Source organism: Podarcis vaucheri (genome assembly GCF_965113315.1).
Source record: "Podarcis vaucheri genome assembly, chromosome: 7".
NCBI classification, from domain to species: domain Eukaryota; kingdom Metazoa; phylum Chordata; class Lepidosauria; order Squamata; family Lacertidae; genus Podarcis; species Podarcis vaucheri.
Window position 1 is genome coordinate 61,821,600 of NC_138765.1, and position 27,945 is coordinate 61,849,544.

The 27,945-nt window shown below is 44.8% G+C and overlaps 1 long non-coding RNA gene across 1 annotated transcript; it reads right to left on the minus strand.

The window, feature by feature from the left end:
* Window positions 1-11,109: 11,109 nt before the first annotated feature.
* LOC309536683 lies at window positions 11,110-27,661 on the minus strand. Its single transcript, XR_014221697.1, has 3 exons — window positions 27,478-27,661; window positions 12,791-13,045; window positions 11,110-11,353 (listed from the first exon to the last, which is right to left on the minus strand). It is a non-coding gene; the product is annotated as an uncharacterized lncRNA (long non-coding RNA).
* Window positions 27,662-27,945: the final 284 nt, after the last annotated feature.

A 27,945-nucleotide genomic window follows, 5' to 3' on the forward strand; every position in this document is an offset into this window, starting at 1 on the left:
AATTTGCAAAGCTATGAGAGTCTGCCATTGATTTGGCTTTTATTCCAGATTTCCTAGGTGACCCAGTTGCCCTCTTTTGCCTCCTGTAAAATGCAGATAATACTGTATGTTCCTACTAGCTTGAGGATGTTGAGAGAATTAATTAATGCTGGCAACGTTCCTTGAGACCCTGGGAATGAAAGGTACTGAATGAAGTCATAAGTGTGATTAGCATCTAAGACTCGAGTTGTAGGACTGTCATTTTTTACTTTTCCTGCTACAAATCTACATAAGCTCACCTATGCTGTCCTTATACAGCACTAAGATGGTGTTGTCGAATACTCAGCATGCATGATTATTTCCTCCTTTTCATATTTCTTGGCTGCTTTTTAAAAAAACTAAAGAGACCTTCAGAACTAGCTTTCATAAATATTGAGATATTATAAACGATATTCATTTTTAAAAAGTTGAGTGACCAGCAATAAAAATGTCAAGGGCAACATCAAGAAGAAATAATAATTCTAAAGCAGGGATGGTGCATCTGTGGCCCTTCAGATTCTGTTGGGCTCCGACTCCCATCACCCTCAGCTGTTGGCCATAATGGCTGGAGCTGATGGGAGTTGTAGTCCAGCAACATCTTGAGGGCCACAGGTTCCCTACCACTCTTGTAAACCAAAGGCAAAAGTAGGTCCTGCAGTTCAAGGTCCAAGGAAATCTTCCAAGAAAGGAAGCCTTCACTGGTACCTTCAAGATGGTCAACTTTCATCATCCCTGACTTTTAGCCATGCTAAAAAGTGCTTCCTCATGCAATTCACAGACTATGGAACTCCCTCCCACAGGAAGCAGTGATGGCTGCCAACTAAGTCGGCATTAGAAGATTGGACAAATTCAAGGCTACTAGCCAGAATGACAATGCTCTGTCTCTGTGGTTCTGTGGTCAGAAGAAGTAATCTTCTGGGTATCAGTTGCTTCTTATGTTCATAAGTTCAGTTCTCTAAATTTCCACATCAGTCTGCAATTGTCCTCATGAAAATTCACCAGCATTTTAGCACAAATTTCTCCAAACATACACATTTTTGTAGACAATGTTTTTCTTCACATAATGCATTTTTGGTACATTATTTTCTCTAATATATGCATATATATTTTTTACATTGCTGTATGCATTTTTGTACATGTCACTTGGTTAGAGAATTCAGAGAAGTATGTTGCAAAATTCAGAGAAGTATGAATGTCAATGCATGGCTGTGTTTTGATTTGCTTATCATGGTGGCTTTAAATGCAAAGTGAATCAAGGATCTCCCCCATGCCTAGCCTTGATGTAACTGTATGTCCAGTTGCCTCAAAATCCTTTCCTGCATGATGCTTCTACTCATGTGGTAGAGGGGACATGTTCAACCATCAGTGGAGAATTGCTCTAATATAATTATCAATGAAGAAATGGCTCCAGTTTTCCCCCCACCCCCATTTCCCAAAGCAGCTTCTTTTGGCTCTAAATTCATCTTGATGCAGAGTTTTCTACAGGCACGTCACACTGCAGCGGTAAAGACTTTGTGATAGTTCTCAGGATCTCTTTTCCTCTTCAAACGATGAACAGAACTAAAAAAAAAAAGACCCCTGGGGTTTGCCTTTGCAAAGGAAGACTCCCATCCTTTTGAAGAGAACTCCTTAAGCAGTTCATTCATTAGGTTCTGAAAGAAGCCCATCAAGAGAAACTTTTGCCTGATTGGAAATAAATGACTAAAATCACGCCGCATGAGCACATTTTTGCAATAGTCAGATAACAATAAAGAAAGTGGGGACTTTCCCCCAGGTCGACTTTTGATGTACACTCCCCTGTTGTGGACTTGGCTCAACTTGGCAAGTTGCGAGGGGGTTTATGGAATGAGTTGCTGTCCTTTACATACCCATCTCATGTGTTCATAGATGTGAGTGCCCCCCCCCTCACAAGGATATAAGCCACTCAGACCATAAGAAGAGTCTGCTGGATCAGGCCAATGCCCATCTAGTCCAGGATCCTGTTCTAACAGTGGCCAACCGGATGCCTGTGGGAAACTCTCAAGTGGGGCTGGAGCACAAGATCACTCATATCTCCTGTGGCTTCTACAACCCTCATCATCTCTGACCACTGACTATGCTGGCTGGAGATGATGGGGGTTGTAGGCCAGCAAGGTAAGAGGACCCAAGGCTGAAGAACATTGCCATACACATTTAGAAAGATAAGGAAATGCTAGCTTCTGAGACTTTCCTCCAGGTCCTGCCTCTGAGGAAGGCTCAGAGGGTGGGCCTTTTTAGTTGTAGCCCCACATCTGTAAGACACTCTCTTCTTTTTGGCACCAAGTAAAGGAGCCTTTTGATGCACTCAGATGATGCTGTTTTGTTACTAGTGCATTGCCAAAACTTTCCATGGGGGTTGCCTTGTTTCATTTTTATGGTATAATGTATTTGTATTTATGCTTTTAAATGTGTCGTAAGTGGCTTGGAGCCTTTCATGTGGCCATTGACTAATAAGTCTAAAAACAACAGCAGCACTGGGCGCACACACACACATACATCCCTTTCTTGTTTGATACAGCTGCTGTCTTTTCCACTGCAGAAATTAGTGGGGGGGAGGGGTGAAAAGAAAAGAAAAGAGCCAAAGCAGTCAGAGCTGCTGTGCAGTCCTTCAGGACACTAAATCATCTATTCACATCTATTACCAATGACGCGAGTCACGATTCAGCCAAGCTGGGGACCCTTTCTAGCAGAGAGGGCCCAGATTTCAAGTGAGGGTTTGCCTTGGTCTAAATGTTCCAGAATCTTGCAAATTACTATCTTGTGGGAGAGAAGAATCTGGTATCGCATGATTAATGGGAGAAACGGAAGCCTTCCCTGCTGCCAAAGGTAGGCATCGAGGCTTCTCTCCCCCACTTCTTCCTCTCCTCTCCTCTCCTCCTTCTCATTTTCACTTCATTTGCTATTTTCAAAAGCTAGGATGAAGGCTGTGCACTGAATCTGGCTGGATCCCAAGCCAAATAGGGCTGATTGGGGGCCAGTTTGGGGATTTGGCTGGATCAGACTGGATTGGATCTACACGGAGTGATATTTGGCTGTCAAAAGAAGATGGTCTGGCGTCTTGCCTTGGAGCGAGTGGGAACGGCACCTTCTCCAATTTCTGGCGACTTTCCTATTCAAAACGTTCAGATTCATTGCATGCCAACTATCCTCCAACCATCTCCTCACAATGATCTACCACTGAGGCAGCATCAACTGACCATTCCGAGCAATTAGAAAGCAATCTCCCCAACAAAGGAAAGTTCACCCAGCAGCCTGTAACTGTGTGCTGAGGACTGTGGCTGCGAGTCTAGTTTGAAATTAAGTTGTTCTGGCCATTACTGCGTGGCTTGTCTGCTAATTGTACTTATTCTGTTTCTCCTACACAATATGTGCAACATCACTGGGTTTTGCTGAGCATCCAGCTGGTAACAACCTCTTCAGAAATGCGCTGGCACAAATGAGTAGTGACATGGCATGCCTATTTTTAAACAATCCAAGCGACGCTCCCTTAATTGTATGCTAAGGCATGCCCAGCTGTGGGGGATTCTAGCATCTAGTGGCATGATCACTGTTGCAATGGCAGGATAATGTTCAGATAATTAGCACAGGGCATTAGATGGACCTGGGATGCTTTCACATTCAGCTGCTGAAGCTTGAGCTTGGTAGAATTACAAAGAGTTGCTGCTACACTCATACAGCTCTTGCATCATATTACTTCTCTCAGTCATAAGAACATAGGAAGAGCCTGATGAATCAGGCCAGTGGCCCATCTAGTCCAACACCCTGTTCTCACAGTGGCCAACTATGGGATGCCTGTGGGAAATCCACAAACAGGACCTGGGTGCAACAGCACTCTCCCCTCCTGCAGTCCCTAGCAACTGGTATTCAGAAGCATTGCTACCTGTTACACCAGGGGAAGAACATAGCCATCATGCCTAGTAGTCATGGATTGTCTTGTCCTCCAAGAATTTGTCTGATCCTCTTTTAAAGCTATCCAAATTGGTGACCATAACTGGCTTCTGTGGGAGCAAATTCCATAGTTTATCTATGCCATATGAAACAGCTGCTACACATATGATGTGGTCTGTGCCAACTCAAGTGCAAGGTCATATTCATAGCATTACTTTCACCTACAAGTAAAAATAAGATCCTTTCAACTCTGGAACTGCTCTGGATTTAACTGCATGCAATTGGTGTGCCCGAACTCTGAGCAACAGCCCTTTTAGAAATGTGGGCAATGCAACAGAGCTTAAGGAACCTCATGGAAAATTCAGGCACCTGGTTGGCCACTGTGAGAACAGGATCCCAGACTAGATGGGCCACTGACAGGCTCTTCTTATGTCCTTATTGCACACTGCTTGGAAAGTATGGTGTTAAACAATACATAAATCATTGAACTAGGTAAATAGATCATCCACAGCATGGCCTGCTGAAGGGAACTGCTGTTACTTCTTCCATGAGGGTGCGATTCCACCAGGACACTTTTCTATTGAATGCGCCTCTTGCATGAGCAGTTTACTTCCATGACTAGGCCAGCAAATATAGTAACTTGAACCAGCTCACTGCAGCATTCCCAATACTTCCTAGTGGTCCCCTGTCTCTTCATATATCTGAATTATCATCTGAAGCAGGATCTTGTTTTTGACTTGCTTAGATAAATCCTTGTTCCTTTACATGTGTTTGGCAAGTGCTCGTTCCAGCTTTGCATTTCACATTAATCTTTCTACTCTATCTGGAAGTCTCTTGATAGTCTGCCTTGGCGTATCACTTAGCTCATTTTTCTGCATGACTTCAGAATATGATGGAGGCTTGGTGCCTCATTAGCAGGGATGAAGCGCTATCTTAGCTTGGTAATTGATACAGCCGACGTCCATAATATGCCAATGATTACTGCGTAATGGCACCTGAGAGAGGACTGCTGGGGTCACCGCTTCCGATGTGTTGCTTCCCTGTTTGTTCTGGTGGAAACTTCCTTCCCACCACGAGGCAATACAGTCCTCTTCCCTGATATTCCTCCAACAGACAGTGGCCACACAGGTGTCTCAGTGGGAAACCTGCAAGCAGAATCTGAGCACAAATGCACTCTGCCCTCCTGTGGTTTCTAGAACCTGGAGTATGAAAACGCTACTGTCTTGGACTATAGAGGCAGAGCATAGCCATCATGCATATTTTCCAGTCTTCTTTTAAAGCCATCTAGGTTGGTGGCTTTCACTGCCTCCTGTGGGAATGAGTTCCACAGCTTAACTGTGAACTGCATGAAGAAGTACTTTATTTTACCTGCCCTGAGTCTTCCAACATTCAGCTTCATTGCATGTCAGCTGAGATCACAACTCAACCAATTCTACCAACTTTTGCAGACATTTCATGCATGCTTAACTCACTAAGGTGAAGCTGCAGGGCCTAGGTCAATAAGAAAACAAAAGACAAAAAAATGACATGGGAGATTTGTAATAATAATAATGATGATAATTTATTATTTATACCCCGCACATCTGGCTGGGTTTCCCCAGCCACTCTGGGCAGCTTTCAACAGAATATTAAAAGACAATAGTCTATTAAACATTAAAAGCTCCCCTGAACAGGGCTGCCTTCAGATGTCTTCTAAAAGTCTGGAAGTTGTTTTTCTCTTTGACATCTGCTGGAAGGGCATTCCACAGGGTGGGTGCCACTACTGAGAAGGCCCTCTGCCTGGTTCCCTGTAACTTGGCTTCTCACAGCGAGGGAACTGCCAGAAGGCCCTCAGCGCTGGACTTCAGTGTCTGGGCCTGAATTGTAGGGATGGAGACACTCCTTCAGGTATACTGGACCAAGGTTGTTTGGGGCTTAAAAGGTCAGCACCAACACTTTTAATTGTGCTCGGAAACGTACTGGGAGCTCCTGCCTCCTTCCCCCCTTTTAAATTAGCCAGTGGAAGGAAGGCAGTTAGATTTTCCCTATATCCATTTTGCCTTCACCTTCCCTTGTTATTAACCCCAGGCATTCTAAGTGAGGATGTGGCATGAGGATAAAAGGTTAGACATTTATATTGATTTTCCCATGTTATGTAGAGTTGATATGTATTTTATGTTAGCTGCTTTGAGCGCTGAAACAGAAAGCCAAGATATAAACTCTAATGAATAATGATAATTTTTTTTATAAAAAAAACCAAGCTAGTCCTGCTGCTGCTGCAAGAGATAGGGAGCCACAGAGAGGCAGCTTTTAGAGGACCGAACAAGAACAACAAGAGATCTTATCAGAACGTCACAGTGCCACAGCTGTTGGGGAGCGAAAATCAGGAATCAGCACTGGACAGTTCCCCAGAAAGCCCACAGTTTGCTATAGGGCTAGGGAACCAGATGCTATTGGGCTCCCATTAGCCTCAGCCGCTATGACCAATGAACAACAATGACAGGAGGTGCAAGAACATGGGAAGAGCTTGCTGGATAGCCAATGTAGTCCAGCATCCTGTTCTCACAGTGGCCAATCAAATGCCTGTGGGAAACCCCCAAGCAGAACCCTTGTGCAAGAGCACTCTCTGCTCCTGTGGTTTCCAGAAACTGGTATTCAGAAGCATCACTGCCTCCAGTTGTGCAAACAGAACATAGCCACGATGACTGGTAGCCATCAATAGCTTTCTCCTCCATGAGTTTGTCCTCTTTTAAAACCATCTAGATTAGTGACCATCAGGGCCTCCCGTGGGAGCAAGTTTCACAGTTTAACTATGCACTTCTTTTTGTCTGTTCTGGATCTTCCACCATTCAGCTTCACTGGATGTCCACAAGTTCTAGTGTTAGAAGAGAGGGAGAGGGGCTTTTCTCTACCCACTTTCTTCATGCCATGCACAAGAGCGAGGGTCATAGATTTCCCCACCACAGCAGCAGCGTGGCAATTTTCAATACATAATTTTGGAGGGCTGGCTATATGTCAAATGCCAACAGCAGGTACCTCAATGCAGATTCAGTTTCAGTGCAGTCACAGCTCCTTTCTATAGCCAATGCTTGAAGACACTGAGCATTTAACTGCTGATCTAAACTGACAGACAGGGGCGGGTAAGCTTTCATATTTCATATTCCAGTCCAAACTCCAATGCAGATGCACTGGAGAGAGAGAGAGAGAGAGAGAGAGAGAGAGAGAGAGAGAGAGAGAGAGAGACCTTCTGTGCCCAATATCCCTAATGCATTTTCCTCTTGGTCATGGTGCAGAGAAAGGACTATTATTATGCAGTGGGCAGCAGCATGAAAGTGAGTAAAACATACTCTTAGCTTCTCAAAATGTATTCTCTACAACGCCCCCTGGGATTTGCTGGGTATTTTGGGTTGGTTTTTTTAAATATTGATCACTATGCAGAGTGGGGCTTTCACTCTGCAAAATAAGACAGTCATTTCTTGTAGGAGGACGGAGGAAGCGAAGCTCCAGTTTTCTCAGCTGCTGTACGTCAGGTGCCAGCAAACATTTTGGCACAGGCAAAAGTATAGGCATGCCTTTCTCTGAAAGGAAATGAAAAGTAAGGTTACCTTAAGGCTGTAGTTACAACAGAGGAGTCAAGAAAGTGGAAAATCCATTCTTTACTATCCAGGTATTTTGAGCAGAGACATTAAATTTGCTCAGAACTTCGGAAGGCACAAAGTTACGTGGAAGTGGGAAGTCTTGATTTGATGGAAGTCAGAAGCTAATGGGCCAAATCTGTCCAGGATGCGGAAAATATTATCTGCAGGGCCACCCTTTTCCCAAGGAATGCAGCTGGAAATTAATAGACCCCCATTGCCCCCACAGAAGCACAATTCCCAGAATGGTGCAACCATTGATTCCCCCTTCCCAGGGAACTCTGGAAATTGTAGCTCTGTGAGGGGGAATAGGGATATCGTAAGCACTCTCAGCCCCCTTAACAGACTACAGTTCCTGGGATTCTTTGGTGGAAGCTATGACTGTTTTTAAGTGGTATGGTACTCCTTTACATGTATAGTGCAGAGTCAGAGTAGACTCACATTATCCATTCCATTCATTTCAGTGTCCATCCCTTCACTCCCCCCCCCCCACTGACAGAAAGTCAATACCCTGCTTGGTTTTCAAAGTTTTAAATTTAAAACTTAATGACTACCACCTTTGCCTTGAGTCCTGAGGTGTCACTGGACACAGGTGTGGAGTGGCAGGCCGAAATAGTTTGGAGTGGGGCAGGAGGAGGATGGCCGGGGGTGGGGGCTGAGACAGGAAAAGCTCTGAGGGAAACAGAGGTCTCCTAACAACTCCCAGAACCCTTAGCAAACTACAGTTCCCAGTATTCTTTGAGGGAAGCCATATTTAGAGTGGCATGATACCACTTTAAATGCATAGTGCAGACTCCCTATGAGGCAGGTTAGACTGGGAGGGGCCTCGTTCACACCACACATTTAAAGCACTATAAGGCCACTTTAAGCAGTCTGGATTCCCCCAAGAATCCCGGGAGCTGTGGTTTGCTAAGGGTGCTGAGAGTTGTTAGGAAATCCCTATTCCCCCTCACTGAGCTACAGTTCCCAGCATGGTTTAACAAACTACAGCTCCCAGAATCCTTTAAAGGAATCCATGTCTATTTAAAGCAGCATCATAAAAGCACTTTAAATGAATAGTGTGAAGGTGGCCAGAGTGTGGCTGGTCCAAAGTTACCCTGTGAGTGTCATGGCCGAGTGGGGACTTGAACCCTGGTCTGTCAGGGTCGATGGAGCCTCTTAAACGACATTAGCTCCCAAATTTGCACAGGGACACCCTGCCTTTAGATAATTGTTGAGGCTGCAATCTCCCTCCTAAGTTACTATCACTACACCAGGCAGCCTGATGGCTGTAAAGACAGCTGAATGAGACCAGCCCGGCGATGCTGTTGTGAGAATCAGCTTCAAAATTATATTCATGAGTAGGCACACAGAGCTATCAAGCCCTCAGACAGAAGTGTACGCCTTGAGGCGCGGTGAGGGGGCAGAAGCCAGAACACCCTGTCATCCACTGTTCACATTACAACGACTTTGACAACGAAATAATTGGGAATTTGCGGGCCACCGAGACTCTGGATAGGCCTGTCTTATAATTAAATCCACACTGTTCTGAGAGCTGGTGCCCAGGCTGTGGGGAGACTTTGAGGTTAATAAGAACATTTTTAAAAATCAATCTGTTATTTCATAGGTAGCCTGTGCAGAGATTGGAAGGAGAAAGAGAGGGAGAGAGAGAATATGTGCTTTCTTGCATGAAATACGGCGCTGGCAGCAGGAGAAATTTTGCACAAGCAGAATCCTTAATAATCAAGCTGCTTGATAGAACAGTGAGCAGGCCTTGCGGTTATCTAATCTGGAGAAGATAAAGGCATGAATGAGCTTTGTAGGGAGATTGGTGAGGAATACATACAAGGGAAGCACATGCATTTGTCAGCGGGGGGATTGGAAGGCTGTTTTATTTCTTCCTTTAGAGAAAGTCTCTTAAGTCTCTGTGAATTTGGATGGCAGCGCAAAGGATGGTTCCTATTCCTGTGATGCAGCTGAAAAATATTCACCTCCATATTGCTCAGTAATTCGTTCTCAGAAGTAAGAGATGGGGGAAAGAGGTGGTGGTGGGGAGGAGGAGGACTTTGGTCTGCCTGCAAGAAAAGAAAAAAGATCCTCTGACCCTGAAGCCCTTCTTCCTCATCTCAGAATATGTGTAAGTGAGTTGGAAATGTTCTTTGCCAGTGCTCAAAGGCATTCTCTGCTACCTCTGATGTGCACAGGCTGTCAGCTTTGATGCCTTCTCAGCTAATTCTTTAAAGGATTGGGTTGGAAGGACCACTGCTCCCATATTAATCTGCCCTCTTTAAAAGATCTGCGATGGAGGACCATTTCTGGCTTCCAACATGTTTAGAAGTCATAGGGGTGATGACTTTATACAAGGCCTTATTGAAGGTGGCCCCCTGATTATACCTGTGAGGGAGAGCTCTGGGTACTGAAATCACCCCAGGAGATGTCGCTCAGCCAAGAGCCTCAATGAGAGAGAAGCCCCAGATGCTACCTTTGCAGCCTGAAGATGTCATTCTGCCCTCCCCTCCTGAAGACTCCATCTCTGAACTCTTGGCCTTGAAGAATGTGTACAGTTCTGGTTACCTCACCTCAAAAAGGACATTGCAGAGTTCAGGAAAAAGCAACCCAAATGATCAAGAGGGTGGAGCAACTTCCCCTTTGAGGAAAGGTTGCAACCTTTGGGTTCTTTTTAGTTTACAGAAAAGGCAAGTAAGAGACAACATAATAGAAGTTTATAAAATTATGCATGAAGAAAGTAGATAGAGAAAAAAATTTCTCCCTCTCTCTTGACACAAGAACTCATGGACATCCAATGAAACTGAATGATGGAAGATTCAGGACAGATAACAAAAGGTACTTACTTGTATAGCATATAGAAAAACTATGGAACTTGCTTCCACAGGAAGCAGTGATGGCCAGAAACTTGGATAGTTTTAAAAGGGGAAGCCACAGTTAGAGGAAGCCACAGGAGCAGAGAGCGCTAGTGTGCCCAGGTCCAACTTGCAGGCTTCTGGTTGGCCTGTGAGAACAGGATGCTGGACTACATGGGCAATTGACCTGATCCAACAGGCTCTTCTTATGTTGTTAGAAGCCTCATCACCAACTGCATTGGAGCCCACACCTGAAGATTTGAGCAGGGCCCCTGAAACACCAAGAGCTTCCCCAGAAGTAGGAGAACCATGGCCTATTTAAACTCAACATAGGATTCAGAACTTTGCTGGAGCAACACCCTGTACGCCTGGTCATGAGTGCCTCTATCCAGCCTGAACTTTTCCTAGCTCCACTTGGAACTGTTTATGGACCTAAGCTGAACTCATCTCCCAGTTGCTGTTGTTTTGGTTCTCCCTCCAGTCACCATGACAGGACTGCATCATGTACCTCCATGAACATTTGGTCTTTGGAAAACCTCAGAAAGACGACAATACCAATGATTAGAAGAAATGGCCACCTCTGTCCATGACCTTGTTACTACTAAAGGAGACAATTGTGCAGGATGCATGAGGGCCATGAAATGAAAAGCTTGGTAAGCAGAATCAAGAGAAAGACTACAGTAAGACTGATTTATAGCTCTGTCAAAATCAAGTTAGAAACTCACTTGTTTAGCCCACATTTGACTCAAGCTTTGCCGAATTTGCAGATTCCCTGTCACGACTGAATAGATGTCTGCCCACTGCAGTTCAATATAGTGATGCTTTGTCTGACTGGTTTCCTTCCCTCCAGTTCCATTGTTCTTCTCTGTATCCCACTTGCGGCATGTGCATGTTTAGTTGGAATGAGAAAAAGGAGTCTTTGTTTTTATTTATGTTGTTCATCCCATTGATTTGAATTTATTCAATGCTCGGTACCTTAGAAAAGTAAAACAATACAAATACAAATACAAATGTAATACACTTTGGAACTCCCTGGCAATTGACATCAGGCTTGGACCTTTGCTGTACTCTTTCTGGCTCCTGCTTAAAACATTTTTGTTTCAGCAAGCCTATCAGACACAGAGATGCTGACATGCTTTTAAATTTTTTTAACCATTTTTAAATGTTTTGGATTGTTTTAAACTTTGTTTTTTGATCATTTTAACATTTCTTGTAAGCCTCCAAGAGGCTTATACATAAATTAGGGCTGCCATATTTCAAGAAATAAAAATCCGGACAGGAAAAGTTGTTGTGCTTACTTTGGGAAACTTGTTGTTGAGCTTTTTGGGGGGCGTATGACAACCCTAACATAAATACAAATAAATAATAAAGCAATACAAATCTCAAAAATCTAGCATAAAACAGTACCAACATGAAAGTCCTAAAATGCAAGACAGCCCCATGGTCTGTTTCCCTTGTTGATTCAGCATCTTTCCCCTACCACAACAATCTTCTTTTCACTTGGTCATTTTTAGTTCTATCCAGTTGAGAAAGGAGAAGGAAGAAAGTTCTGCTCTTCTGATGAAAGAAGACTACCTGAGCTGTAAGGTGACCTGCTACAGGGGAAGAAGACAATAAGAACTGACTGCCTGGGTTACCCTAGAGCCATCTGGTCTAGCATGTTGCTTCCAACAGTGGGCAGCTGAATGCCTCTATGGGCTTCCTCATCCTACAAGTGCAAGTGCAATGTAAGTTCTCTCCTACAGTCCTTCATATCATAAAGCAACCAGGTTTAAGCTGCAATTCAGAGGTGCAAATCTATTTACACAACCAACCATTCACACCAGACATATTCCACAGGCTTCCCTTTCAGCAGCTGCTCCCACCAGCAGTGTAGTTGCTTTCCATGTTGGCATGGTAAAGGCTATAAAGCTGGGTGGGGGACCTCAGGGTCACCTGCAGCCCGCTAAGCCTCTCTAACTGGCCAATGGGACTCTCAACAGGCCACTCACACTCATTCAGGCCACACCCACCACTGGCTCCACTTTGCACCTTTCATGAGGGCTTTTTCCTGGCTGGAATGTCTCCTTGAACTCTGATCATGCTTCTTCCTTGCTTGGAGGACACAGAGGGGTGTGTGAGTGCATTGAAACTAGCCTACTGTACAAAGGTAAATTTTACATTAATTGTGCTGCCTACTTTTGCCCCTGGCCACACCGACCACTTGCATGTGGCCCCCAGATTTCCCAGATGGTAATGTGGCCCCTAGGCTGGAAAGTACCTCCCAAATACTCAGGATAACTGCCATAAGAAGAGCCTTTTGGCTCAGGCTAATGGCCCATCTAGTCCAGCATCCTGTTCTCACCGTTGTCAACCAGATATCTATATGGGAAACCCACAAACAGGACCTGAGCACAAGAGCATTTGACTCACCTGTGATTCCCAGCAACAGGTGTGGTGCCTCTGATAGTGGAGGTAGAACATAGCAAAGGAGTCTGGTAGCCGTTGATAGCAATCCAAGTTGGCTCCTCCATCTGGTTTCAGTATATCATAAATACCAGAGCTGGTTCTCACATCACTTTAATGTATGATGAGAAGTGTGGACCAAAACATCTGGAGGGCACTAGGTTGCGGAAGGCTTCTCTTCTGCCATTTGTTAAGGTAAAATTTAACATCCGGTCTGCAGAACTGAAGGCAAGGAGATAAATTAAGTTGTAGAACATTTTTTCCACAAGAACTCTAATTTTGGTAACCCGACGTAAAGAATGCATCTCTTGATAGTAGGAGCCAGAGGAAAAGCCACTCAGAGTGTAAGAAATCTTGCAGATGGCACAGCAATGACTTTGACATGTAATCCAACACAGCATAAAACTAAATGAGTTCTGTGGGACTTTGAAATTATACTTCCATATGGCTGCTGTTAGACTGAGACACCAGAGACTGCCTTCAAGTTTTGTCGAACACTGCTTATAATAAAAGTTTATCATCTAAGAGAGAAAAGTAGATTACTACAATAATCTTTGAAAGGGAGGTGGAGTCTATTATCAAAGGAGTTCGGTTAAATATCCCTTGTTACCAATTGCCACTCAGCTGGAGACCCGGCCTTTGTGTCATGCAAATCTAGTTGTTAGTAGCAGCAGGTGGCAAAATTTGATCAAAGGACAACAGAGGGGCAGCTGTAGACAAAATAATGCAAAAATCAGCAGCAGCAGGAGGAGGACACTGATCTGCAAAGTGTGCTAGTTCTGGCAAAGAGGGTCTGGCATCTGGATGCAATCTGTCTGGGAGATGCACCTCTTTGCCACCCTAAAATGAGACACCATCCAAGCACAGACGGGTGTTCTTTGCAGTATGGCAGCAGTAGGAAATTAAATCTTACTGGCAGCTGGATTCTAACTTCCCCCACTCCAGAATTTGCAACCTCACAAATTCCATTATGAGAGGGATTGAGGGTTGCATGTTGCCTTTATTTCCCTTCTTCAAAAATTCCCTTCAGAACTTCAGGAAGAGTGTATCCAGCTACTCACAGCCTGAGCAGCTAGTGTGCAGGACTTCTTTTCACTGCACCTATTGATACATATAGATCACTGCTGTTTACAATGGAGGCGCCATGGTTTTATTATGTACATTTCCCCCAGGAGCTATGGAATGCCATCAGGTCTCCTTGCTCCAAGGAGACTTGTTCCATGGGATGGCAAGAAGCCCCATATGCTAGCCACTATGGCTGACTGGAAGGGGAACAGAGACAATGTAAGCATTTTCAATTATCTTTTAAATGTGTGTTTCCTGGCGGATTTTCATAGGTTTTCCATTAAATACCCACCTGGAAATTGGATGGACTTATTTCTGTCCCCTCTGAGAACTTGAATGGGTCCATCCCACCCTCCCCTGGACAGACTCTAGTTTATCAACAGCCTTCTTAATATGTGGTGCCTATAACTGGGCACAGTTTAAAATGGGAGGTTGTAAAATCACAGTAAATGCTGCTGTCCTTGAACCCATGGCCTTGCCAATAATGCCACCAGGACAGGTCTTTAGGACAGAAGCCCAGGGCCCAACTCAGCAGTATGAGCAGGAAGGTCCCCAAATGAAGCAGTGCTTACCACATTTTAAAGTAAGGCAAGTAATACACATTACCATCCAGAGAACCTCTTCCCCTCTTTGGTTAAGCCATAAAGTCCAGAGTCTAAAATGACCTACCTGCACCACAGGATCAAGCAAACAGACAGTGGGGATGGAAGACCTGTGACAAAGGAAAAGGCGGTGGTCTCCATTTGATATACAGAAGCCAATTGGGTTACTAGTTAACATGGGTGATGGGGCAGTGTCCTTCATTGCAACAGGCTAACCTAGGGGTGTAGGGAAGAGCGCATGGCAAATACAGCTCAGTCCTTGCTCACCACTCCGCCTGGTGGCTGAAGTAGCACTGGCATGAATCACAAGAGTGCATCCATGCATAGGCACACAAGATGCCTGATGGTGTTTGTAGCCTGGACTGGCTGTCTCTCTGTCTTGTTTCCTAATGTCTTTGACATGTTAAGGGAAGGCAATTAGGTGAGGTAGCCAGACAACCTAGACCAACAACAAATAAGCATCACCAACACCTGGGTGCTGGTTCAGGAGATTAGGAATGGCAGGTGCAGAGGCTCAGGGGAACCACTGGGGAAATTGCTACTGTTACCCCACCCATCAGCACCCCCTAACTAAGGCAGACACTCAATATACTGTGCAATCACTAGGGATGTAATTTCATAAAGCATTCATTGTATGCAGCGCTGTTTCCATTCTGGTGCAGCTTGTCTTCCATCAAAACCTACATTATTCCTCTGTGACTAAATTGCATATAACCTACGTAATTAACTATGTAAGTTACTTTGTCATTACCAATATGTTTTCCCATCCCATTCATTTCAATTCAATGAAAGCACAATGCAAATGGAGAGAGGGGATGTGTTGTCAATTACACATTGTTTGTATTCACTAGGCTAATTTCCATTCTGGACATGGGATGAATAAGTGCACATTGGCAATTTCTGCTTCCATTTCCGTCAGTATTCACCGGCATCCCAAGTGATCACTGTAAATGGCGGCACCAAAAGCAACATTTGAATGGCTTCTCCTCCTCCTTTGCTACCCACTGGGAGGCCGAAAATAAACTGGCATGTGAAGCTGTATTTCAGCAGGTGACCTCCTGTGCCCCCCTTTGGCTTAAAAACCCACCGGCAAAGAAAAAGAACATTGACTGCTGCAATCAGCTGAAACATTTCCAACGATAAAAAGTAATTATTCTCTATCAACTGGGAAGTGTAACTTTAGACAGCCGAGGACTTTACAGACCACCCTCTTATAATTGAAACACAGGGAAAGGGAGCCATCATGATGATTAATATAAATTCCTGCCAGAGGGACTCAGAAGAACTCCGCATGGGGTCAGGGACAAATTTTTATACCCAGAGCAATCGCAACGCTGTGAATGTTCATTTTGAACTTTGCAAGCTGAGCCTACAGATCTCTTTTATTGCCACTCAGCCGTTCCTTCTGCAAGAGTTTTGCATGGGTGTGTGTGTGTGTATCCACCTGTATTGCAAATCAGACAAAGGGCAAAATACAAAATAAGTGTAAGGTGCCTAGTGGTTCTCAAGATTCTTTTTGGTACTCCTGCAAACTTTGGTGTTTTGCCATGCCTCACAATACCACCCTCTTGTGCATGGAAGGCACTGTTTGGGCTGCTTAAGCAATGACACTCACCCTGAGCATTGTAAATAGGCTGTTATGGTTGGGCCCAGAAGCTGCAGTGGATTAAGAGAAGCAAAACTATTCTGCATTTCCAAATGCTTACAAGGCCGCTGGAGAATAGTGAGCCTATCCTGGCAGTTATTGCTGTGGCATGCTAACAGCAGGCCACGTGTCATGGGACTGAAGAATACCATCAAATTTTAAATATCTCTACAGTCATATCTCTAGAGAGTCTGGCACTGTTTTCATTTCTGCAGACCTTCCTTTGACTTCGCAGTAACAAGAGGCTGGGATTCTCAGGGGAGCAATTGCTTCTTAAATGTCTGCCATTTCCAAATCTTCTCTGGATGGTAGTTTGTATTTAGCTAATTAATTTAGAGTTTGCACAGAACAAAACCCTGATCTCTGCTGCACCTTCGAGCATCCTCGGGAAGAATTGCGAACACAGTCCTTTCCCCCCACCCCTTAAAACCATCATTCAACTTGCAGAAAGCAGCATAGAAGAAAATAAAGCACAGACAGCTCTGATAGTAAGGGAGATAAAGCAGCTCCTTAAACTCAACGGAAACCATCAATTTTGCAAAATCATCAGAATTTGTTTTAACACAGTTGTCGCGCGTGCATTATATATAGCAAATTGCAAACCTGATACGATATCGGGGAAAGCATATTGCTCTCTGCTCAGATAAACACATGAAATGATAACCCTTTTCATCAGGGAGGCAAATAAATACAGTGTGTGTATCTCTCAAACCATAAATCCAGTTATTGACTAGGAATTATCAACAGCAGGTTATTTGTCCCAGAGGATCTCACAAAGCTTCCTTAGGGAGACTGTCCAGTTAGGGAACAGCCATAGTTCAGTTCTAGAGCTCATGTTTTGCTTGCAGAATGCACCAAATCAAATCCTCCACATCTCCACTTTTTAAAAAAGAAAGGAAACATTTAAAAAATAAAGGAGTAGGTATCAGTAACAGCAGCCAGAGCAAAAAGGAAGCACTTGTAGCCAGGAAGTCAAAGAGGCATATGACAGTAGACTGAGGTTCATCTAACAGAAAATACTCCTCTGGGCCTACTGGGCACTGTCATGATCATTACACCCCCCAGATGACTGCTGGAGTTGTAAAGAGCCACAAACAAACACAACCCACCTACTATGAAGGTGCCCAGTTGTCAAAACCTTCTGGAAGGGCGTACAGACTAGAATTAATTTGGTCCTGGAGTATTGCATCCAGTTCTGGGCACCAGAGTTTAATAAGGGTATTGATATGTGCAGAGGAGGGTGACCAAGATGATAAAGGGTCTGGAAATCAAGCCTTATGAGGGAAAGTTGAGGGAGTTGGGTATATTCAGCCTTGAGAAGAGAAGACTGAGAGGTGATGACTATCATATCAAGTATCTGAAGGGCCGTCACATGGAAGCTGCAGCAAGCTTGTTTTCTGCTGCTCCAGAGGCCAGGACACAAACCAATGAATTCTAATTGCAAAAACAGGAGATTCTGACAGTAAAACCCAATAAGAACTTTCTGGTGGTAAGAACAGTTTAACAGTGGAATGGACTCCCTCAGAAGGTGAACTCTTCTTCCTTGGAGGTTTTCAAGCAGTGGTTGGATAGCCACCTGTCAGGGACTCTTTAGACCAGGCATCCCCAAACTCAGCCCTCCAGCTGTTTTGGGACTACAATTCCCATCATCCCTGACCACTGGTCCTGTTAGCTCGGGATGATGGGGGTTGTAGTCCCAAAACAGCTGGAGGGTAAGGTTTGGGAATGCCTTCTTTAGACATTGCATGTAAATGTTTACCCTCAACATCGACTATGTTCATGCCTGTAAATCTAGGTTCTTCACAGAAACAAGTATACCTACGGAAATGTGTATGGAGAGAAATATGTCTACAACCCAAAGGCAGCAACTATGCAGGCATATTTCTCCCAAGTCACTAAAGCAGTTAATTAGTCATAACACTAAATCATTAATGTATTCATTACCTCAAAAGTCAGGGGAATGATATCGGTGATGGTAAGGGTCATTTTGTATGCAAGTCATTAACCCAAGCTAGACTCAGGTCAAAAGGCCATCTCTTTCCATCTCTTTCTAAAGTCCTTGGCCCAAATGCTTATCTGGAACATGGTCCAACAGTGGCAAGCAAAGAGCTTTCATATTCCACCTCACTGTTTGCTGTTGTTATTCCCATATGTAGGTTCTGTAATTCCACATATACTTACCCAGGCCCTAATATTGTCATCTGAGGCCCTTATTCAGTTACCTCTGTCAAAATGAAAACCACTATGTGGCTAGAACAGAGAAGGCCTTTTCAGTGTTGGCCCCGCAGTAATGGAACACTCCCCCCAGAGAAGATCACCTGGCTTTTCCATTCTTAAATATTTTAGTACTTGCTAGACCTGTTGTAATGATGCTATGGATTTATTCTGCTTTCACCCTGTTGCTGATTTTAGATTTTATTTTTATTTTCTATGGTTCGATTTTTATTTTTATTGTACTTGTAAACTGCTTAGAAAACATTTGTAACTGGGTGGTATCAAATGATTGGACACATGGAAAAGCATACCCTCCAACATTTGTCTGATGAAAACAGGGACATTCGATTCCATAATGATAATCTTACTATTTATACTCCACACATCTTACTGGGTTGCCTCAGCCACTTTGGGCAGCTACCAACATATATAAAAACATAATAAAACATTTAAAAGAAACTTCCCTATATAGGATTGCCTTCAGATGGCTTTAGGGTCGGATAACTCCATACCCTCCAACATTTCTTCAATGAAAATAGGGAAGGAAAAGCAGGACATTCTGGGATCAAATCAGAAACCAGGGTGGCTTCTCTAAATCAGGGTCATCCCTGGAAAATAGGGAAACTTGGAGGGTCTGTCAAAGCCTGTCAGAAGAAAAACGTCCTCCAAATGTTTCTGGAAAGTGCAGCTAGTGGGTGTCTGTCATTTCTTGACAGGGATGCTATTCCACAGAATGGGCCAGCCACACTAAAAGTCCTGCTCCAAGTTGTTAGGGAGTGGGCTTCTGAAATCTGTGGCATGTGCAGAACAAGCTCTTTCACAGACTGCAGCGATCTTCTTAGTGTACAAGGCACTCAAGTATCATTATAGTTATTGTTGTTGATGCTAATAATATAATAGGTAGATGCTACATCCTTTCAGTTTGAATTTAGAACACCAGACAGCAAGGAGGGTAATAAAAAGAGAGAAAAAGGGCTGGAGTATAAGCATGGAGGTTATTAGATGAAAAGCTTCCTTTGAAACAAATTATAACTTACAGCTTAGGCTCAACCCCAAATTATTGCCCTTTGCTAGAAGACAGTCTGTAAATGCAAGATGGGCCACCACCTCTGGAACAACCTGGCAATCAGTAAGATTGCTGTTCAGCTGTAATAAGCAGGCTGCATCACACTGGGATACGGGAGGGTACATGGATTAGTCATCGGACGTGATGGGGAGAACCACCCCCATACGGATTTTATTTTTCCACTTTCCTAACAAGCATGCACCCCATCAGATCCTGAGCGTGCAAGCGACTCTCAAAGAAATATTTGGGGTTGTAGCAGACAGCTTGATGAAGATGTTGACCCAGTGTGTGGCAGCTGTGAAAAAAGGCAAATTCCATTCCATGCTAGGGATCATTAGGAACGGAATTGAAAATACAGCTATTGATATCATAATGCAGTTATACAGCTCTGTGGTGCGACTGCACTTGGAACACTAGAATATTTGGAGTTTTGGCTGCCTCATCTCATTATGTTCTTATGTTTAATTCTTAAGACAGACCAGTCTGTCCAGTTCCTTTCTTTAGAAGGGCAGGGTTAAATCCTACCTTGGCTGTGTGTGCCTGTTTTCAGTAGGGAACAGGGGTGCACAGCCAAAGCAGCAGAATTTAACCCTACTGATCAGCTTGTAAGCGGGGGTTAAAACAGTCTGGCAGTATTCCATGAAAACACCAGCTAAAAAATGCTCCTCACCTACATTTTAGTAGGACTTTGCAGGACCTTCAATGAAGGGGGAAAACATTTGTTTTAGGAGTACCTTGCACCTGACCTCCCTATGACATCAAGTGAGTAGCAGGCTGACGGCTCTGTCTACCTGTCAGATATGGCCCACAGGACCAGTCCTGATAAGGATCTGGCCCAGGGATACAAACAGGTTCCCTGCCTCCAATTCAGACTTATTCGTTTATTTCCTAGAATTTATATACTGCTTGTAAAAAAAAGCCTCACAGCAATTTACAATAAAGATAATGCAATAAACAATAAAATTACCAAGAAGAATTCACAACAATAATTTAAGACTTCCAGAAAGTTAAAACAACAATAAACTAAAAACAGATTAAAATGTGCAATACAATGAAAGCGCCTCCCTGACATCAACAGGCAGGGAATTCTGAAGTATAGATGCTTCCACACTAGAAGACTTAAGTTCTTACAAATGCAGAACAGGTATTATGTGGTAAAAGGTAAAGGGACCCCTGACCATTAGCTCCAGTCGCGGATAATTCTGGGGTTGCGGCGCTCATCTTGCTTTACTGGCCGAGGGAGCCGGCATACAGCTTCCGGGTCATGTGGCCAGTACGATCGGCAAGCCCTAGGCTCTGTAGTTTAGACCACATTGCCGCCCGCGTCCCATGTGGTAGCAATCTCCAAAAATCCTAAGACCTGCAGCCTTCACTTGGAAACAGCAGGGAGCCAAAGCCACTCTGCTAGCAACCAGGCATTTCAGGTCCTGCTTGAACATTGCTTCCACTGGCATGTGTTTAATCAACACTGCGTTGGGTTTCCCCATTCTTGTCTCATCATTTTATAAAGTAATGTCAAACAGCAAGCCCTCGGATGCTTGGCAGAAGCTCTAAGCTAGACCCTATTAGAGATGTGGGAGAGGGGGAGCAGTTCTCAACCCTCCTGCTACTACATAAACCACAACAGGGAGTATTAACACAGGTAGCAAATGTGTGAGCACAGCCAGAATGTAGGGGATCATTACCGGAGAAACACAAACAAGCATGAGTCATGTTTCCAGAGCAACCGGAAGACGTGGGGAGAAGCTGATGGTTCATCATGGCAGGTGATAATCGACTAGAATTTCCTCTTTGCTGGGTCTCCTCTTTCAGGAGGTGGTGCATTGCTCAGAATTGACTGTCTGAACCCTGATACATCTTTGGTAGGAATGCCCCAAAGTTCAGGGGGTTTGACTCACTGTGTTTTCAATTATATCTGAGATTTTTGCAACAGGATAGAGGCTGGGCTTACCTTCCTTTCCGATTCCAAAGGGCGAAATAAAGATCTTCCATGCAAGACACTTGTCTGACACCTTCTGACTGTCACAAGCATGGGAATAGCACTTGACTGGAAGGCTACAGAGGGATGTAATGTATAAACGGTACGACAGAGTGTGGAACCTGGCATTGGCCGACAAGCTTAAGCAAAAATCTAGAATGGTGAAACTACCAAAGACACATTGGAGACTGATTGGTTCTTCTTTATTTCTTTTATTAAATTCCAATCCAAGGAGTCCAGGCCTCCTGCTATTCAAAAGTCCTTCTGGAGGGGCTCTGTGGCTTGAAGAAGTCACGTATAAGACATGGAAGAAAGGAGAAATTACGAAGGAAGGGTATATATGAGTAGTCAACAGTTGAAGGGAAAATGTCAGGTGGGCCTAAGCTCAGAATGAACGCAGGCTTGCAAAAGAGGTCAAAAATATTATTAAAAGTTTTCTTCAGCTATGTTCGAAGCAAGCTGGAGAGCAAGCAAGTACTAGGTCCCTTGCGTGGAGAAGATGGAGAAATGCTATTGGGTGACAGAGAGAAGGTGGAACTGCTCAACCCTGACTTTGCCTCCGTCTTCACTAAAAAGGAAAGGGATATCCAACCTGGTGATATTGGAATAAATGGTGTAAGAAGGGAGCTGCAGCCCAAGTTAGGAAAAGAGGTAGTAAGGGAACACCTATCTACTTTAAATGAATTCAAATCTCCAGGGCCTGATGAGCTGCATCCAAGGGCGCTAAAGGAGCTTGTGGATGTAATCTCAGAGCCTTTGTCTGTGATCTTTGGGAATTCTTGGAGAACAGATCAGGTCCCAGCAGACTGGAGGCAGGCAACTGTTGTCCCCATCTTCAAAAAGAGGAGAAAAGAAGACCCAGGTAACTACTGTGCACTTGACATTGATACAAGGATATGTCCTACAATTCCAGGTTCAGGTTTCTGCTCAGCTCTGAATTTCAGTGGTTGGCTTTGGGCCAGTCGCTGTTAGCTCAACATAGTTTTACCTTAGACTAACCTACTTGTCTGGGCTGTTGTGAGCATAAACCGAAGCTTGGAAGAATGGTGAAACACTAGAGCAAGAAAATAATAATTTAAAAAAACTTGTAGAAAGGATGCCCACCATTGAGCACCAGTGTGCCATTCATTTCGGGGATGGCAGGGAAGCTTTCACAGGAATCCCAAAAGAAAGCAATGACAACGATTCACAGATTTAGTCAAGCAGGTTAGTACAGGTAGGATACATAAATAAACAGAACAAAAACTGAAGGAGGCATAAGATAAATCATGCACTCTGAAAGTCGTGAGCCAGCCAGGAAGCATGAAATGCAGAGGAGAATTAAAGAATGAGGGTGGGGTGGGCTTCTGCTATGGTCTGGCTGCTGATCTTTGATCTATGAATTTCTGGCAAGGGTAGAAGTAATTATCTGAAGCTAGAATCAAATTTCATTTCTGATCCAAAGGTGGCAGTGCCTGCTAACGTGATGGGAATCCCTAATGAGCAGCCCATCAGGTTATGGAAGGTATTATCTTGTGGAACGATCTTCTCCTTGGGTAAATCCAATCAGTGACAAGACCATTTTGTCACTGGAAGTGTGTTATGGAGACCGACGGAGAGAAAATGCAATGTTCCAGATTCTAGTACAAAATCACAGGAGCTGACATCTGTGTAATAGGGGTGTTTTTATTTTAAAAACAAGTAGAACTTCCAAAAGAAGTAATAAAAATTGAATTTTAAATTCACTTTTTAGTCTGTCCACAAAGTGGAAATCAGAAAGGAACTTACTGTAAGTGCTATAAAGAAGAAAAATGTTTATGGGTGCATGAATTTGGGGGATGGGGTGATGATAACCTGGCATAGATACAACAGATCTATTTGTCATGCATTCTTTGCAATGACCAAGAGATCTGGAGAGTGAAAGGGAGCAGGAAGGGATGTGGGTACCAGCACCATCCCAGAATTTTAGAGTTGGAAGTGCCCAGGGAGGACATTTAGTCTAGACTCCTACTCAATGCAGGAATCTTGCAAACCACAAAGTACAGTCGGTTGCCTCACCTTAAAAAGGATATTGCGGAGGTGGAAGAAGGTTCAGAAAAGGGAAACCAAAATGATCCAGGAGATGGAGTATCTTCACTTTGAGGAAAAGTCACAACTTTTTTAGTTTAAAGAAAAACTAAGTAAGAGACGACATGTTCAAAGTGTGTATAATTATGTATGGTATGGAGAAAGTGGATAGAGGAAAGTCCCTCCCCCAGCACTGGAACTCATGGACATCCAATGAAACTGAATGTTGGAAGATTCTGGGCAGAGAAAAGGAGGTACTTCATCCCCCGGCACATAGTTCAGCTATGGAACTCATCCCTCCAGGAGGCAGGATAGCCCCTGACATGGTTGGTTTTAAAAGAGGGTTAGACAAATTCATGGAGGGAAAGACTATTGATGGCTATGAGCCATGATGGCTATGTCGGAATCTCTGCTCGACCAAGCTACTCTTCCGGTCGAGTCTTCGGAATCTCCTCCGACAGTGATTAATGACCTAAGCCTTTGATGAGGCTCCAGGCACGTTCCCATTACGCAGAGTATACAAACAGCAGCAGAAGGATGAGAAATGTGTGCTACATCGCTATGATTTATTTCTAACTACAGTGGTGCCTTGCAAGACGAAATTAATTCGTTCCGCAAGTTTTTTCTTCTTGCGAGTTTTTCATCTTGCGAAGCATGGTTTCCCATAGGAATGCATTGAAAATCAATCAATGCGTTCCTATGGAGACCGTCCGGGGACAGAGGGGAAGCGCCGCTCTGTCCCCTCTTTTGAAGCAAGGGGCTGCGGGGAGAAGATCGCTTCTCCCCACCGCCCCTTGCTTCAAAAGAAGTCCGGAGAGCCAGTGTGGTGTAGTGGTTAAGAGCGGTAATCTCGTAATCTGGGGAACCGGGTAGGCGTCTCCGCTCCTCCACATGCAGCTGCTGGGTGACCTTGGGCCAGTCACACTTCTTTGAAGTCTCTCAGCCCCACTCACCTCACAGAGTGTTTGTTGTGGGGGAGGAAGGGAAAGGAGATTGTTAGCCGCTTTGAGACTCCTTAAAGGGAGTGAAAGGCGGGATATCAAATCCAAACTCTTCTCTTCTTCTTCTCCCCGCAGCTCCAGGTCCGGGGACAGCGGGAAGCGCTGTGCTTCCCGCTGTCCCCGGACCTCTTTTGAAGCAAGGGGCGGTGGGGAGAAGCGATCTTTTCCCCGCAGCCCCAGGTCCGGGGACAGCGGGAAGCGCTGCACTTCCCGCTGTCCCCAGACCTCTTTTGAAGCAAGGGGCGGTGGGGAGAAGCGATCTTTTCCCCGCAGCCCCAGGTCCGGGGACAGCGGGAAGCGCTGCACTTCCCGCTGTCCCCAGACCTCTTTTGAAGCAAGGGGCGGCGGGGAGAAGCGATCTCCCCGCAGCCCCTTGCTTCAAAAGAGGTCCGGGGACAGTGGGGAAGACGCGCTGCGCTTCCCGCTGTCCCCGGACCTCTTTTGAAGCAAGGGGCTGCGGGGAGAAGCGATCTTCTCCCCGCAGCCCCAGGTCCGGGGACAGCGGGAAGTGCAGCGCGTCTTCCCCACTGTCCCCGGACCTCTTTTGAAGCAAGGGGCTGCGGGGAGAAGCGATCTTCTCCCCGCAGCCCCAGGTCCGGGGACAGCGGGAAGCGCAGCGCGTCTTCCCCGCTGTCCCCGGACCTCTTTTGAAGCAAGGGGCAGCGGGGAGAAGCGATCTTCTCCCCACAGCCCCAGATCCGGGGACAGCGGGGAAGACGCGCTGCGTTTCCCGCTGTCCCCGGAGTTTGCGGGGCAAGCTTCGTTTTGCGAAGCAAGCCCATAGGGAAATTCGTCTTGCGAGGCAAACCTTTCGTTTTGCGAGTTTTTCGTCTTGCGAGGCGTTTGTCTTGTGGGGCACCACTGTATGCAGACAGAAAAGAATATACATCCTCTCTCTGTGAAAGGCAGACAGTATGCGGGGCACCACTGTATGCAGACAGAAAAGAATATACATCCTCTCTCTGTGAAAGGCAGAGAGCAACTGGAACAAAGAAAACAGGAAACCAGTAACATCAACATCCGTCTCCCGTGTGACTCCCAACAGTCTGGAATGTAAACAGAGTCTTGTGACTCCAAGCACTGCACAGTGGCATAACAGAAACCTAACAGACTATGCTCTGCCTCCACAGTTGGAGGCATGAAAGCTTCTGAATTCCCACAGTTTCTGGGAATTAGAAGTGGGGATGAACTCAGGACCTGTTTGAATGTTTCTCACAGGCATCTGGTTGGCCACTGTGAGAACGGGATGTTGGACCAGATGGGCCACTGGCTCATCATGTTCTTCTTATATTAGGTTCTTAATACTTTTTGCAGGTGGCCAGCCAGCCTTTGCTCAAATACCTCCAGCTGAGGAGAGCACACCACCTCAAGATACCACAATATGCATGGGAACAAAAAGACGATGATCTGCTGTGAGACGAAGGAGCACTGATCCTGCCATCTGCCTGATCAACCATCAAACCTGATGGGAGACAAACCTAGGCTGAAGTAGTCGTTATCTGACTACTACAGGGACTGGATGCTTTGAAACCATCTGCCCAATGAGCCAGGCAGCTATGCTCTAATTGGCACATATTTCTTTCCATTAAAGCCCGCTCCCTAAGTTTAAAAACGAGTCCTGGTTCCCCTTGAAATATGCAAGACTCTTGTCGCTGCACTTGGGGAAAACTATAAGGACGTCATTGCACACGGACCAACACTCTTGCTGTGTTGCTAACTGGAGATGTTAATTAGGTATGTCTTTTTTTTTTTTGCATACATTATTGATAATAACAAAATTAAGCTGTTGGAAGCAGATGCCTTATCCAGCCCCAGCAAGTGTAGCAGTTCCTAAAGATATGTGGGTCTCCTTCCTGCCAAGATATTTATAATCACATTTTTTTGATCTTTATGACAGTTTTTCAACAAAATACCAAATTGGTTTAGAGGAGGCTGGGAGCAGATGCCCACATTGCATCCTTAAATGAATGCTGTTTTGATAAAAATGTTTTATCTTCCTGACCCAGAAACACATGCATGTCCTGTACCAAGATAAGGAGTTGTGTTGTCAAGGGGCCTACTTGCAAATCTCTTACAGAAGCAGGAACTGACTGCTTGACAATCAGCTGCAGGAACACAAGGATAATCCGGGGGTAAACTGAGGAGGGCGGGTGATCTAACAATAAAGCATCAAGGTAATTGCTCTTCCCCTTCTGTTTGCAATCCCTGGCACACAGTCAGGGCTTGTCTGAGCACCTCACACCTTGGGCAGCTTCTGGATTCCTTGTGTCATGTCTCTGCTAGAAGAGTCCTCAGCAGAGGACCCAGCCTTTCACCAAGTCCTGGAAGAAGCTCCATCTGGGGGTGAGAAGCCAGGATGAGGCCAAGATTTTCCACTTGATTTTTAAAGCACTGCCTTTCCCTCAAACTTGGAAACCATTGCCCTCGATGTCAAAGGCTGAACTGACCCTGGGTATAGACACTGACTCCTCAGACACTCTCTCCTCAGAGAGCCAGTGTGGTGTAGTGGTTAAGAGCGGTGGACTTATAATCTGGTGAACCGGGTTCGCTTCCCCGCTCCTCCACATGCAGCTGCTGGGTGACCTTGGGCTAGTCACACTTCTTTGAAGTCTCTCAACCCCACTTGCCTCACAGAGTGTTTGTTGTGGGGGAGGAAGGGAAAATGAGAATGTTAGCCAGTTTGAGACTCCTTAGGGTAGTGATAAAGCAGGATATCAAATCCAAACTCCTCCTCCTCCTCCTCTTCTTCTTCTTCTCAGTCTGTTTGCAGGATCCTGGCTCCATGCCCCCAGATGGATCTTGCTGTAAGGCCAGAGCTTCCTCTGACAAGTGATTGGAGAGAGAGGTTTGGAAGAGAGATTCTTACACTTTCATAGCACAGCTAAGCACAATGGTGATTGCTACCGAACACATTTAGACTTGGTTAGATTTGTATCTGCCCTCATCCACCTCGAAACAAAAATTCCCCACATAAAATACTTAGACTAGAATAAATCACAGACATTTAGCTTTGCAAATAAGTGACTGCTTTACTCACAGAGTTTCTAGACGTTACAACAAACAAGTCTTCATCTGCTGGCAGTAAAACGAAGATGAAAAAGCTTCCAAATGATTTAAAAACAAAAGTGCCTGGTTTCCTTGGAAAAGGATCACGCAACCTTTGGTTTAGCAAAGATGCAGGCTTTAAAATCTCATTTTAGAGGGATTCAGTTCACTTTCAGGGCTTGTTTCAGGAAGTGCAAAGAGTAAAAGTCTCAGAAGTGGGGGAATGGGTTGGGGGAACAGAGACTGCTGTGAGCCTGCCAAGCCACACCCACTCTGGTAACTTGAGCTCAGGGCTCAAGTTAACCCTTTCATGCATGCAAGGTTGAGTCAGTAATTGCATATTACAACAACGAGGACTTGCCCAGGTGAGTCATGACACAAAATAACTATATCCTGCTCTTTCCCAGTATTCAGAGGCACCCTGCCTACTAGTAATTGCATAGAATCATCAGGACCAGTA